General features: G+C 44.0%; 1 long non-coding RNA gene across 1 annotated transcript; it reads left to right on the plus strand.

The window, feature by feature from the left end:
• Positions 1-3093: 3093 nt before the first annotated feature.
• LOC311189286 lies at positions 3094-5794 on the plus strand. Its single transcript, XR_014617160.1, has 3 exons — positions 3094-3212; positions 3440-3509; positions 5514-5794. It is a non-coding gene; the product is annotated as an uncharacterized lncRNA (long non-coding RNA).
• Positions 5795-12921: the final 7127 nt, after the last annotated feature.

Consider the following 12921-nt stretch of genomic DNA (forward strand, 5'->3'; position numbering starts at 1 on the left):
TTCATTAGATAATCTCTCCATGTCCAAGTGATTTAACAAATTGCCTACTGCTCATCCGCAGTCTAACTTCTCAGGTCATCTGATTGCACTGCCTTGGCAATGCCATATACCAGAGTGCTTTTTTACATATATATTTTATATAAGCACCCTCTTCAAGAGTCATATCTATGTATGAAGGTAGAGGCAAATATTCAGTTCCTTTGCTGCCTCCCACATCTGGCGGAGCACAAGTATAGTTGCTGATATATCCATGTCTTATGACTCAATGGATCAGTCCTGAGGGTCATTCTCAACATTTTCTTGATCACATTTTTCATTTGCTGCAGTATCTGGGGCCATGTTGTGGGGATTCTTGCCCAAAAGGTTGGGTAAGTAGACATGGGGTGAAAAATGAAATCTCAGTTCTTTGCTTATTGACGTAGTCTTCTTGCTCTGAAATACCATGGTTAAACTGGAAGAAAATAAAGGGTTCTGATGTTAAAACGCACAGATAGTAACTAGTCCAGAGAAGCCACAAACATTTCCAGCTGGCTATAAGCTACCTAACTTATCAGAGACAGTAAACAGAAAAGACAAAAGGTGTTTAGCAGCAATATTACATGTAAAAAAAACCCCAAAATTATAGATTTTCCAAAACTTGGAGCAGTTCACCCCTGGCTAGCTTTTTTGATTGTCATTTTGCATTAATCTATGGAACAATGTCATAACTCTGAATTTTAAAGCAATAAGGATGTTAAAATCTATCACTCACCATGGTCCAAAAATAAAAATAAAGGGTTCTGAGGTTAAAACTCACAGATAGTAACTAGTCCAGAGAAGCCACAAACATTTCCAGCTTTCTGTAAGCTACCTAACTTAAAATTACTTAAGTAATTTTAGTATTACTTAAGTGTTGCCTGTCATAACACACTTACTGGTCAGTAGGAAAATGTCCATTTGCAAAAGGATTATACTTTTTAAAGTATGCACACATAAATACTCTACTGCATAAAACCCCTTGAACAACAGGGTTTTCCTCATAGCCAAGTCTGCAGTTGTATTTACATCTGGACCCTCACCAGGAGATGCTGGGTGCTCACACAAATTAGATACAGCTCAAGATGTCTACACAGAACACAAATGGCCTGCGTGAGGACCTGTGCATAGGCACACCCAGGAGGTTTAGGCTGTGGTCATGGTGACTCTGGCATCACATTTACAAAAGAGGAAAGTTTGAAGAGGATCATAAATGTGCATGGCTCCACTGTTCTGTTTCATCATTCCTCTGCTATAGGAGAACACATCAGAAGCTGGTTTTGCCTCTCTCATCCCAGCACAGCCTCAAATAGATCCCTAAAATATTTCCTTGCCCACAGCATTCAGGACAGTGATGTTCCTGTTTCATGCACTTTTTGAAATTTGCAGCTCTGGCCATAACCACCTAAGCCAGGCCTGACAGCTGCTAGGGGTGGTAGTCTCTATGTGCTTGTAGGGCAGGCAGTGGCTGGTGGGGTGTTAGGGCATTTGCTACAGGCATCTTTAATGCTAAATGCTGTGATGAATCTCGCAGCCATGGCCTTGAGGCACAGATGGGATCACTGAAAAATACTCTGGAGAGTGTCAGACCTTAATTCTTGATTCTGTTTGAGGGGATCTGAATGCACATCATCTACTTCCAGGTACATGTGAGCCATGTCCAGGCTGTATATGGTATTCCAAGCAGGGTCTTTCCCATCACTGAAGCTGTTTCGCTTTGTCGGTAATAACTCTTCACCAGGCTGGAGAAGGTGAGGTCTAGAGGTCAGGGCATTTATGTGGGAATAGAGAGATCTGCGTCATTCATCCCAAGGGGAGGCTTTGTGTGTGGCCTGTGACATTATCACTCACTTTCTCTCTGGCACACTGGCTATTTGTGCAGGTTCAAATTACTGCAGAGGGAGGAAAGATCTGAATCAGGGTCTCCCAGACCCTCACCGAGTGCTTTAACCTTTCAGCCCTCGGGGGAAGACGATGAGGGGGGACCACCTTCCCTGGTTGTGTTTTCTGTAGGCACCAATCCAGTTGGAGTGTCCAAGATCAACTTCACAAGTGAAACGGGAAAGGGACAAGGTTTTTTTGTGGATCATGGCAAAACCCAGGTGTGGAGAACTTGCGTTGCAACCCAGACTGGTAAATGAGAGAGGTAAATGATGCTGAGACTATCTAAAAGCTTGAGCTTTAGGTGGCTGGAATATGACGGTGTGGTAGACACTTGTGACATGGGACTTCATGCAATTCTAGAATCAGGAGGGAGCTGAGCAAAGGCTTCAGGCACTCTGAGGTTATTTAAAGCTCTGTGGCCTTTTAAAATTGAGACCAGCATGTTTTCCTCGGGCAGAGCCTTTGGAGATTGAGTCCCAGGACTTCATTAGGGGCCTTATCACAAAAAGCTAAATCCTCAGTGCCAGCTACATTTCCAGTAGTACCCAAAATGAGCCCATCCTTGTCTTGCAGCCCCACACAGGCTCCCTTGGTGCTTGGTGTGCAATTAGAGAAAGGGTATTGCTGGTTACAATGAGTGCCTTTACAGGACTGAGGGAGTTTTCTGGCCATTTCTACTGCAAGGGGAAGGAGAGGCTCCAGGCGATCCCATACCATAACGAACCTAAATCCCTGGATTAGCCTCCTCTGGCCCTGGCTTCAGTAGAGTCATTACATAAGTATGATAGCTATATAATATATAGGTCAGACACAGAGCTCATAAGACAGCATAGCAGGGAGCAGAGCTAGAAATGGGAAAGTATGTTTTTCCCTCTTGCTGGAAAAAGAGAGGCACACTGGCTGAGGTCTGTCAGAAACAAATGTAGGTATTGAGACCCGTGGTCTCCTGCAGAGTTCGGTGCTGGCTAAGTCACCTCTACTGGGGTCTGGCAAGGAGTGGTGCAAATGAAGAGACTGAAAGGGAGTGATTATTTAGTGCCAGCAGGTTTGTGAGCCTCTGCAGCAGAGGGTTAACATGCGATACGCCAGCAAATCATGGCATAACGCTGACTCTGCCACTTTGGATTCAGTGAATTTCAGCTGCAGGAGTTATGCAAGCACAGCTATAACCAGAGCTCGACTGTTGCTATCTATAGAAGACTGAATTTGACAGGGAAGCCCTGAGTGTCCCAAGCAGGGACACGTTATTCCTTCTGACTCAGTTTTTCATGGGTTTTACTCAGACATGGACTATGCAGACTACAGCAAGATAGGTGAGCAGTTACAGCGTGCATCCCAGTGTGAGTAAGCATCTCTGTAAGTGCTCACAAGCTTGTACAAAGGTTATGAAAACGAGCTTCTAGCATTTGCTCCGTTCTCATGTACGGAAATTCTCATTGAAAGCAATGGGAGATTTTTGCCAAAGTAAAGACCATATTAATACCCAAAATTTTGCTCATTACAGCCTGTTTTTTATTTACACTAATTTTCTTTTGCATAGCTGTGATATCTCCAAAGAGCCTGGGATCTAACTTACTCAGCGCATGGTCCGTCTAAACTGGCAGCATAAGGTAAAATGTCATAGTGAAAATGGGGATCTGTCCTGGCTTTGCAGTTTTCATTGACTAGTTTACAACTGATTTAGTTAAGACAACTGGAAAAAGCATACTCCTTCAGGAGTTAAAAAAAAAAGAAATAATTTTAAAGGCACTGAAGCTTTCTCAAAACATCCAAAAATCAGTCAACTCAAAATTAGGATTATTCTTGAGAGAATAATTCAAGGCAGGAATGCACAAGACATCATGTAGAAGGGGTAGACCCTGCAGAGACATAAATGCGTCCTGTATGGAAGTCTACGGTGGTGCGAAAGCAGAAGCTCCCCCTTCAGTCACCAGCCATCAGAGTGTTTTGATTAAAGGCTCCCTGGGGTCTCTGGGAGAGGATGTAGGAGCAGGATTTAAACAGACTTCCCCAATTCCTCAACCTCGCTGCTGGGAGGGGATGACACCAGTGGCTGGAAACTGCTGCAGAACCAGCCTACCCATTTGGCTTTCTCTGCCCCTGTGCCACCCCTGAAGCAATCCCTGAGACAGCAGGCACCTGCTTTGAGGGGTGCAGAGGAGAGAGTTTTTGGTTTCTTTCATAGCATAGCATGGCCAGAGAGGCAAAGCCCTGGAGGGTGCTGCCTCCTGACCAGTTGGGAAAGGCAAAGGAGAAGCCGAGGAAGGAAGGAGGTTGCAGGGACATGAGGCAGCAAGTCCAGCAAGGGCTAAAGAGCAGGTGGGCTATGAAAGGCAAAGGCTGAAATTCACAGGTAGGGAGGTAGGGATGTGGATAAGAAATGGCAGACAAAAAGGGTTGGCTTCACAGAGACTACCTCCAGCCCGTGCTCCAGGGCCCATCTGGATATTGTTAGGCCCCCTGCCCACCCACCCACCATGCCTGGAACGTGCAAGTACCTTATCTTGCATTTCTTGTAATGCAGAACACCAACTTCTTTTTATGCTTCTTGGCACAGTCTGTGACCTTTTTACAACTCCTTCCCTGTCAGGATATAGGCCATAAAGATATTTTAAATGGCTTCTCTTGGTGGTGATCTATTAGTTGGAATAATGGCTCCATATGCAAAATATGAACCCATAACCACTGTAAGCTAGCCCTATACCTTCACGTCGTTCAAATCCTGCTTTGAGAACCACTTATGCTTTGAAGCTACAAGAAAATAGCCAGCAAATAATTAAGTAGAAGGACCGTTGAGCATAATTTATGTAACCTTTCCCATTTTCAAACTGCAATTACCTATGTAGGGACTGGATGAATAGTGGGGTTTCAGTTCAGCTGCTGAGCAGAAGTTTCAGAGGAAAAAACGTTTGGTTTAAACCAGAGCAGAATTTTTTAGAATTTTGTGAAATGCAAAAAGACAGGAATTATTTATTTTCTGTTTCAAATTACTTAATCCTTTTAAAATGCTTCAGAAGCTGTAGATTGTCTGTGAAGTGAAAAATGCCTTTTCAGAGTAAAAAATGATGGTGTCACTTCAGCCTTCAGAGAGGTTTGGCTTCCCAAAACTTATTGCTTTAAAATACTATCAGGACAGACTCCTTCAGCGATTTAAAATCTTCTCATAAGCATGGTATTTTTTGTTCCAAATTTGCAAAAAATTGCTCCAGAGAGGCCTTATAGCAGCCCTCCAGTACCTAAAGGGCGGGTACAGGAAAGCTGGAGAAGGGCTTTTTACAAGGGCAAGTAGCGACAGGGCAAGAGGTAATGGCTTTAAACTAAAAGAAGGTAGACTTAGATTAGATATTAGGAAGAAATTCTTCCCTGTGATGGGGGCGAGGCCCTGGCCCAGGCTGCCCAGAGAAGCTGCGGCTGCCCCCCACCCCCAGCAGTGTCCAAGGCCAAGTTGGATGGGGCTTTGGGCTAAATGATGTCTGTGCCTTTGGCATGGGGACTGGAACTGGATGGTCTTTAATACCCCTTCCAACCTAAACCAGTCTGTGCTTCTGTGATTCTCTGATAAATTAATTAAGGTGTAGTGAACAAAACCATGGTTGTTTCCTGAATTCCTACAGGTCTCTAAACTGTCAGAGGAAACGTACCCAAACTTGGAGCCTTTCACAGACCCCAGCATACCAGTGGTATCCCTTAGCTCTTTGGTTCCTCACACATCTTCACTGCTGCTCACATGCTTGATGTGTTGCACAACACATTGGCTAGAGAAAAGAAGAAAATATGAATCCAGCAACATGGAAGACAAAAGCTTTCAATGGCTGGTGCAGCAGCCAGGGCAGACAAAGGCTGTTTCTTCAGCTTCTCATGGGCCTCCTCTGGCAATTCATAGCACTGTCATGTTTTGGGATGGAGGGATTTATTTCGGCTCCTAACTGCTTGTGCCATTCAGTTAACTGCTATTCAAAACAAATCACCATGTGTTCAGGAACAGATGACTGCAAACTGGTATACATATTTTTTTAATACATAAATTTGTATATGTATATTTTATGTGCATGTTAGAAATCAATACAGAAGAAACACTTGTCAAAAGTCCTTATGTTCAGTGGTGTTATTGAGAAAATAAACATCTATATCATGGGGTGAAATGGTTGCTGGTGTGAGAAGGTGTTTCAGGTGTGTCAGATGTGGGCTGGCTTCACAACAGATATAAACTCATACCCAATACATGCATTTAAGCAACTTTTCACCAGGTTTCACCCTGTTGCCTCTAAAATGTATGTGTCTACAAGCATAACTCCAAAGCTGTCATTACCGTGATTTCTTCAAGTGCTGAGAAACACAGAGATGATGAGATGCCTTGTTAATGTTGACTGTCCCTAAAGGAGTGCTACATGTGCCCCTTAAGGAGTCCCAGGACATGGACATGCAGCATGGACACAGCCTGAGGGAGCGGGTGGGTATGCATGTGGGGGTGACGGCAACACACACACACACAACACGTGGCACACACAGCAACATGCAGCACATACAGCAACATGCAATGCACACAGCAACGCACCACAGCACACAGCAGCTGCAAAGGGCCCTTGTCACATCACCAAGGCGATGTGGTCATGCAGCAGATTGGAGCAGGTCAGGGTGATGGATGTCACGGCCACGTGTGGCACAGCTGTTACAGATGTAAACTAGGGCAGTAGCTATGAATGCCTCCTGTAAGCTGTTGAAATGCCTTTTATCACTTCGTTTTCAAACCTGCAAAGGTAATTCCCACTGCAGGAGTCCAGCCAGCCAATGCTAATGGCAGTCACATGCTTTGAACGTCTCCGCACAGCACCTTGAAAGTTTAGCTGGTGATTTGTTGGAGTTCCCAAGGCTTTCTTCGGCTGCTTGCCTGGGAGATAAGGAGGACCTGGCCAGAAGGGCAGGAGTTTAGAAGCGAAGTCTATTATATACCATGAGGTCTCCATCACCTGCTGGACCTTTCCATACAGCATGTGGGACCCTAGGGGGGGGTCTCCTGTCACTGCAGCCCGTTTTTCCCAAGAGCCACCTCCTTCCCCTCGGGGAAGCGGCTGTGAGGTTAAAATTCAAAAAGTGGTTCTCTGCAGCTAAAAAACGTGCGGTTTTGCCCTAACCGTAAAATATCTGAAATCGTTGGGATTAGCCCTCTTCTGCTTTCCCGTGTGCCTTCAATTAGCCGCATGAAAGCAAACCCACGGCTTTAGGACCGAAAATAGCTGGAGCGAAGTGACGCAGGCTTCGCCCGAGATGAAAGAGCGGCTTCCAGAAGCCTAATTAAAAGCAACTGAGAAACCAGTACTTGATACAGCCTCTACTCACCTGAAAAAATAAACGGAGAGCTGCAGCCAGGCTTCGGCGCGGCGTTGTGGGAAAGCGGCTGGAGGGTTTCGCCCGGGTCACGGGAAGGCCCAGCTCTGTCAGAGCACAAAATCTTTCTGTTTCTGCCTGCCCCGAGTCAGGGGGAGGTCAGCCAGCCAGCCGAGGCCACCGCCGCACCGGCAGACCTTCGCCTTACCTTGGGTGAAAGGACGATGGCATCTGCCAGCGCGACAGCCCCCCATCGCCCCTCTCCCTCCGCTGTGTTCTGGCTGCAGGTTAAGGGAGAAAAGGAGCTTCAGGCTTTCCGAATTTCCCTGCAGGCTCCTGCTTGTAAGCAACCCTATCCCTGCTTTAACATGGCATATGGATAGATCCATCATTTAGAAAAGAGCTGGGCAAGCTGGTAAATTACTGAAAAGCCCCATTTCTCTTTTAAACTTCACTCTCATCGGGGTCATCCCTGCAAAGCCTCGCTGTGAGATGCCACTGGTTTTGCCCATTTTGTTCTTCAAAGACACATTTTTTTTCCACCCTCAAATATTCCTCTTTTAGCTCACCTGCATTCAGAATTTCAGGGGCAGGGTTAAGTGTGAAAAATCCCGCAGGTAGGTTTGGCCACAGCTTAAAAGTACTTGCTGTGGCCATGGTCCAGATCCTTGGTGTTTGGTCCGTTTCCTGATTTTGGTGAAGGAACTAGACTGGGGAAACAAAAGCCCCTCAAAGAATGTGAGAGAGCTTCACAATACTGATTTGACACACTCAAACTGAAACAGCAGGTTTTCTTCTGAAAATAAAAATACTTCAAGATATAATTTACTGAAATGAAATTTTAATTGGCAAGGCAATCCAAAGCAAACCAAGAAATTAAATGTCTTGAATAAAATATTTGGTTCACAATGAAATTTTTATCTCAATTGGTTTAGAAAATATTTTTGCATGATAATGTAAAAATTATTACAGAATTATTGTGGATTTACTTATGGCCTGAAAAATCAAATAGCTTTATGGTATTGTATCTGCACCACTATAGCGATGAGCAAGAGATTTTAACCTTAATGTAAAGAAGAGAGCAGCGGTTTGCAACATACAGTTAACACCCTATGACACGGGAAGCAACACAGTTTGAATAGAGTTTATTTTTTAAATTTGGTGAGGTAAATCTTGAAAGCAGCAGAGAAGGGAGCAGGACAAAACAACATGCTGTCACATTTCTTTGCCATGGACTTCTCTCATTCTTAGATGAAACATTTGGTTTTAGTAAGAAATATTCATGGGTTTAGTTAATTTTCATCTTTGGGGAAAAGAGCAGCCAGTAGATCCCTACAGCACACTTGTGTGTGTTTCACAGGTAGCCTGAATTAGGAGCTGAGAAGCTGTCAAGAAACCCCACTAGAAGCAGCAGTATGTAGCAAAGAAAAACAGAGTGCTCATAATTTAAGCCTGATTTAAAATCTGATAAAGTTAATAGAAGTCGCTCAGAAGCCGTAGCTCAGACCCCTGAGCAGAGACCCACAGTACACTGAAAGGGATTGTCACGTGCACCATGGAGGCTTCTTAAATTATACATAGTAAGGTGAGACACAAACCCTTTTTCTCTTGTAACAGGAGAGATGAAATACCTCGGACAAAATTAAAACCTGAGCAGGCAATTGACAATTTTTGCAGCAGGGATTTTTTGGTAGTTTTCCCTGTGGACTATTGCTTAAACTGCAAGCTACTGAGAAAGGACCTTTTTGATCCGCGTATTCTTGCTCCTGCCCAGTGGGAACGGATGTATGTGTGATCTGTGACTACAGTGCATATTCTGCTGTTCCGATGGAGCTCTGAATTCAATACTGAGAGAAACAGGAAATGTTTAAAAAACACAACCCCCCAAAACCAACAGAAAACTCGAAGGAAAAACCAGAAAAGAGGTTTTGAGTAACACTTCGGGGGAGCTGGTGGTGGTGGTGGTGAGGGTGGAACCAGCAAACACTGAAAACTCAGTAATAAAATCATAGGTACCTATGTGACTAGAGTGACTTCAGAGACCAAAGAATACAGGTAATGAATTTACACTGAAGGAATCACGGTCGTATGGAGGCACAGCTCAACAGAAAACACTTCTGTATTTTACAAGGCTCTGTGAGGAACGTTTTTCTTTAGAAACTGCTGGAACAACATATTCTCCTTTCTTGAGTTAGCTGAAGTGTGAAACATTACCCCGAAAGCTGTTTATTTACGAGCCCTTTGCAAGGCACGTAGCTTTCTCAAGGACGAATCTCTCTGTTTCTTGTACAAATATTTGAAAAGGGTTTCAGCGGCCTCTCTGCACCTCTGAATCCACCACCACTGACTCCACGGCCGTCCTGAACGCCGCAGAATCATCCCAGGGCTCCTTTGAAGAGTCACATCAGAGGCGCAGGGGTTTTTCCTGCTCTTTTCCTGTGCGGCACTCAACGTGAAATGGGCTCAGCCTAGGCAGTGAAGTCTGAAATCAGCGTGGAGCATTAGGCTTTCAATTTTAAGGTCTAACTTTTACATTTACGGGTATCATTTGTAGAAGCACACCTAGGAATAAAGTACAACTGGCCCTCAGTAGGATCAGGGAAGACTGACAAATAGAATTGTGAAGAAAGAGTCTTACATATTTTTCTTGATGCAATTACATTTTTTTCCTAAGTAAAATAAAATAAAATTGATTAACTACTGAAAGGTTCCACTGAATTATCCAAATTTTCAGGAAAAGCTCGCTAGAAAACATTAATAATTTCAGTCAGCACTCAAATGTGAAATAAGGTTTGTGTTTAACTGTGAGTAATTTAAATGTCTTTATTTCTAAAATATTAGGACATTTAAATGATAAAATTTATTAGATTCCTTAGTGAGAATTTAAAAAATGCTCCTTCTCTTGACATCAGGAAAAACCCTGCTTTGTTCTTTCTCTATTGTCCTTTACATCGATGTGTGAAGTATGAGTTAGTGGTTGAGCGTGGGAGGGGTGAAGTGTGAAAAAGAACTTTTGAATACAATGGGGAGAGAGAAATAAATGTACATGTGATGAGGCACATGTTTAAAAGGTAAAGCTTCTTGGGAAAACAAAATTGCTAATAATTCTGTGATACAGACGTGGTTAGTAGTCTTAATGCTTTAAAAATATGTTTTAAATGTAAACATTCAGGTAAGGAAAAAAAAAGAACATCATCTACATTTTCTGAATTGCATGAAAAAAGAAGATATCATTGCTCAGCAAGCTTGCATCTTCTAGTTTACATATTTGGAGGTCATTAGACATGCTTTATAATATAGCTGCTGCTTGAGTGTTTTCCAATCCTTTGATAGCAGTACTAGTAGAACCACATCACTGCGTTTCAATTCTCGGGTGCTAGGGTTTTTTGTGTAATCACCATTGTTTAACAGATTTTGACAGATTTTTTTGGCACATTAAATCCTTCACAAGCTTTTTCTAAAGCCATATTTCCATTTGGTTATGAAGTGTCACTGTATGGTTTGGAAAATAAAAATGAACATGGGAACAAGAGGTCCAATTCAATGCTCCTAACATCCTTATGAGACAAAATTCACATCAATCCAAATTGCAGTCAACAGATTTGTCTGTACAAAGTATAAGAAAAGGGATCTGAATAGCATCCAGAACAGTAACTTAAAATAGTATAAATCTCCTTGGAACACCAGCCCTTCTGTGAAGAAGTGTTAGATGGATGGTTCTGCTGCTCTCTTTGCTTCTCCAGAAACTATGGCCCCCGATGCACCAACCCTGATTTTCAGAAACACTAAAACCCATCCATCACAGCTGAGATTAGCACAATATTTGGGTGCTTAACATCATCTCCAGACTGGAAACTTCCAGGACATTATGCAAATCCTGGAGAAATTATTAACATTGAGCTACTACAGACCAGGTCTGTCTGGAGGAGCAGAATTTATGCAAGCGCAGCCAGTTACCTATGGGATTTCTCTGCACTGGTGGGGATGGTGGAGTCCGGATCTTGCTGTTGGCTGCTGCGTGGGGGCTATTCTGGGGAGCTGGCAGTGCTGAGGACAGTGGAAAGGGAATGAGGAAGGGTTTGGTGGGAGGGGGGAGGGTAAATAGGAGAGAGGTAAAACTAAAAACACAGTGTCAGCTAACTGATGTTATTCTGCATTTGGAGGCCGGTGTGGCGGGGGACAAGCAGATCTGCCACTCCACCTGTCCCTTCACAGCCACACCGCCTTCACAGGGGAAGCCAGGGAAGAGGGGAACATGCTACCACCCATGCCTTGGTCTACCCAATTTAACACTAAGAGGGGGCTGATAAAAGATCCCTTCTCCATTTGTTTTATTCCTCACAGCTTGATCTGTGTAGAAGAAGCCTGGTGGCAGCAGGAAGTTCTTGCTTTTGGTTACATGCCTGTGTGTTAAGTTTAACCTGCATTTTTCTTAGCCTAGTTTTAATTCTCTGAATTAGGATCCAAACATGAAAACTTTTTTTTTCCCAATTCAGCTCTTAATTCCTTCTTCCATAGTGTCTTCTCCACTAAGGGAAAAACAGGAGAGAAATTTACCCCTCCCAGGAGGCAAGTGATTCATTACACACCTACACATTTGGGAGGGGGTGGGTGGGAAACTGAAGTTAAAATTTAATTTTAATGTCACTAAATTAAGACACTAAATTATATTCTTAAAATGAGCCTAGTAATCCAAGAGGGAAAAATATCTCTCTCTCTAGGCTTAATTGAGAAAACAATTAGATCTAGATAAAGCCAGCTCTTGCCAGATGACACAGTCCAGAGCACACCGAAAGAAACCAAATCCTCAAAGGCAGGGACGAGAAAAGGTTGTTATAAAAGGTGTCTTTTTCATGTCTGCCTGGTATTTCTCTGGGAGCTTTTGCAACTCCCATGTACAGCTTCTTGAAAGATGGAGCAAACCGACAGTGCCTGTAGGCTTGGAGGTCCTGAGCAACCCCCTGACTTGCTCAGAACAGAGCCCTGGGACAGAGGGATGGTGAGGTGGTCCCTGTGGGTGCTGCTTTCGCCCCATCATGGCGCTGAGTGAGGAGCTGGACAGAGAAGGGCGATGTTCCTATGTGGTAGAGATGCCTAAAAATCGATCTGAGGTCCCTATTCTTCTGCTGGTTAGGATTGGGCTTTGATCCCAGGCTGTGGATGCCTTTCAGGACTACCCAAGAGCTAAATGCATTCTGGAGTGCAAAATTAGTTGTGGGGCTTTTATTTTTTTTTTCTTTCTTTCTTAAAACCCTTCAATTATTCAGACTTCCTGTAGGTTTGCCGGGTGCTACCCTGTAGAGGAGGTCCCCAGGCCTGTCTGGGAGCCGGGAGTGTTGTTCCAGCTGGGGCTGGTAGCCCTGGGCAGCCAGTCCCTGCAACAAACTAGTGATTGTTCAGTGGCCTGGGGGATCCCGGGAGCCTCTGTGCCCCCGAGGCAGGGGGTCGGTGGAGCAGGGCAGGGAGCTCCTGCCTGGTCCAACACCGTGCCTTCAGTCACACCATGTAACTGCCCTGCCTGCACTAGTCATCCACTTTTTTTTTATCCTGTCCTGAAGCCTTGAAAAGCCAGAATCAGAATCTGAGAAGCTTTTTTTTAACTTTGCTTTTGAAAACGGTTTGGCTTTTGCTTTTAAGACAATGTAATAAAATAGCTGCCTCCTTATCTGTTCACTTGGAACAGCTCTACAGACATCA

The sequence above is a fragment of the Gallinula chloropus genome (genome assembly GCF_964237585.1).
Source record: "Gallinula chloropus genome assembly, chromosome: 2".
NCBI lineage: Eukaryota > Metazoa > Chordata > Aves > Gruiformes > Rallidae > Gallinula > Gallinula chloropus.